This window comes from Heterodontus francisci, unplaced genomic scaffold, assembly GCF_036365525.1.
Source record: "Heterodontus francisci isolate sHetFra1 unplaced genomic scaffold, sHetFra1.hap1 HAP1_SCAFFOLD_43, whole genome shotgun sequence".
Classification (NCBI taxonomy): Eukaryota; Metazoa; Chordata; class Chondrichthyes; order Heterodontiformes; family Heterodontidae; genus Heterodontus; species Heterodontus francisci.
Window position 1 is genome coordinate 5,188,835 of NW_027141852.1, and position 2,641 is coordinate 5,191,475.

Below are 2,641 nucleotides of genomic sequence, written 5' to 3' on the forward strand. Positions count from 1 at the left end.
TGGGGCTTTTGTAAGAGGATTTATTGATAAATCTGGGATTTGAGAGGAAGCTGCTTCATGGTTTACAGAACAAATTCAGCCCCTGGGGTGGAGCCAACAGCTGCACTGTAATTACTCACCTCAGGATTCCAAGCCTCTGACCTGCTCTTGTAGTCACATTATTTGTATGGCTACCCATGGTAACCTCCATGATGTTGATGGTGGGGGATTCAGTGATTGTAGTGCTATTGACTGTCAAGGGGAGATAGTTAGATTCTCTCTTGTTGGAGATGGTCATTGCCTGGCACTTGTGTGGTGCGAATGTTACTTGCCACTTATCATCCCAAGCCTGTGAGACTGAAATAGCTCAGTTGGGAGTGTGTTGGACTGAAGATCCCTGGTTCAATCTGGGGTTTTGGCAGTTCTCCTTTATTCTGCATCACCCTTTGGTTTTGACTCTTGAGTTGCACAATTTACACTGAAATTATTTACCCAACTCTGAAGGTTGGATTGGAATAGAGAGATATCAATGATGGGAAATATTTACATTGTCAGCTTCAGCTTATTCTCTATCTCCTTGTGTCCTTTTCCCCAGTTTTTGAATCTTTCGGGGCCGGGTGAACATTTGATTTGCTGCATTTGTCCCAAACTGAAGCCTTTTCCACATCTCTGGGCGGTCAGACTTGCTCTGTCTGTTTTTGCTGCTCGTGACCATTAACGAGAACGGCCACGAGTTCAATGTTTATCAGCAAACGGAAGATAATTGGAAAGAATTCTGTGTTACTCCAGACCAGTGACAAAGATGCAATGGATGTTATTCAAAATAAATTCCCTTTGACATTTTATGTAAACTTGTTTGCATCTAAAAGTTGGATTTTAAGTGTTACAAAAATGTGTCAAATTAATGACTGACCATGTGACAGCGCACATGGGGATCAAATCCACAGCCTTGTTGTTATCAACACTGCGTCCTAACCAACTGAACTAAGCGGCCGATAGACAGAGCCAGGTATGGGTTTGAGCCGCACGCTGTGCGGTTTGTGTTTTATTTCTCACACTGGGTGACAGAGCGATTGTGCAAACAATGGACACATCACATCCCCGAAACATTGTTCTGATAGAAAACAGTGTGAAATAAGAACTGCGCATGGAAATGGAACGGAACCAGAAATCAGGATTTTAATCTATTAAAGTTGATCTTGAAATTCTACCATGCACGAACATTCCAAGAGAACGAACTCTCTTCTGATATAAAATCCAGGAACATGAGCTGCTGGAAAACATAACTGAGCCTGACGTGATTTGAACACACAACCTTCTGATCTGGAGTCAGACACGCTACCGTTGCGCCACAAGCTCACACATAAAGCAAAGTCTTCCATTCCTGACAGATTTACTTCTTGTTCAGATTCAGTGATTGAAATTAATTCAATCCTCATCTGACCTCCGCTCTGGAAAGGCCTGCCACCCGACCTGAACCCGACGGGACCCGACGACCTGTGTCGGGTCCGGGTCGTGTTGGGTCGCTCTTCCGGGTCTGTCTTTCGGGCTCGGGTCAGGTCGGGCCAGGTTCGGGTCGGGCTGGGTCCAGGTCGGGCTGAGTCCGTGTCGGACACACACAGTAAGTATTACATTTGACTCTGCTGGGAAGTTGAGTTTAATAAATGTCAAAAGTTGAAAAGCCAACCTAAGCTGGGAGTCCGGGTCATCAAGGAGGGAAACTCTGAGTCTGCTCAGTGAGCAAGTGAGCATCTCTATGACGTCATTGCGCTCATGCTGCAGCTTCCTGTAGATTCGGAATCGGGAGGTAGATAAAGTGAACATTCCAGTGGTCGGGTAAGGCTCGGGTTAGTTTGGGCGTGGGAATAAATGGAGATACTCGGGCCGGGTCGGGCTCGGGTCCAATGTGGTTCTGTCAGGTTCCTGACCTGAGCAGGCCTTTACCGCTCTGTCAGTTCAGTGCCTTATTTAAACTATTACTTGGAGTTCTGTATTACAGGGTCTCGGCTGTTTAAGTGTTTCCCAGACTCACTACTCTGATTAATCAGACATTTTGCTGTTAACTGCTGCTGCTACAATTGAAATGTAAAAAAGAATTTCCAGTGACCTGCAACCAATGGACAAATACATTTCAGAAAGTTAAAGCTCATTCACCAATCCACAAATGTGTTTCTCTGCTTATATTTATAAACAACTCCTACTCTCCAGTATGAGAACTATACAATCACTCCAGTTATTTGAAAGTTAGTATAAGATGTTCCAGTTCATCAATTTTAAAACTGCAGCAGGTATTTTCCAGAAAACTTCTCTGTTGGAACCTCAGTCCCATTTAGATTGAAAGTGGACAATTAATGTATTCACTTGTTCATTGTGGACAGGTGTCTGACTTGGAATAAATCTCATTAACTTTCAATGAGGTGGCAGTATTTCTGTGCTCCCATTTTACACAGTCTGTCCTGTTCATGCACCATGTTTTTATTCTCCTCTCCCATTCTCCACAGGATACAGATTGCAAGCATCATCAATCTAGCTGTTGAAAAGCATTGGAAGAATCTGGTCACACAGGTATTGAAACATTCATTTTCTGCCATTTTCCAAGTTGGTTGCTTTAAACACAGTGCGATGTGCAATCATCTTGAAAAGAGATTCTCTTCAATATCCA

At 43.7% G+C, this 2,641-nt stretch overlaps 1 non-coding gene across 1 annotated transcript; it reads right to left on the reverse strand.

Moving 5' to 3' along the window:
• Positions 1-1,266: 1,266 nt before the first annotated feature.
• Positions 1,267-1,338, reverse strand: trnaw-cca (transfer RNA tryptophan (anticodon CCA)). The gene has a single exon. It is a non-coding gene; the product is annotated as a tRNA-Trp (tRNA).
• Between the last annotated feature and the right edge of the window lie 1,303 nt (positions 1,339-2,641).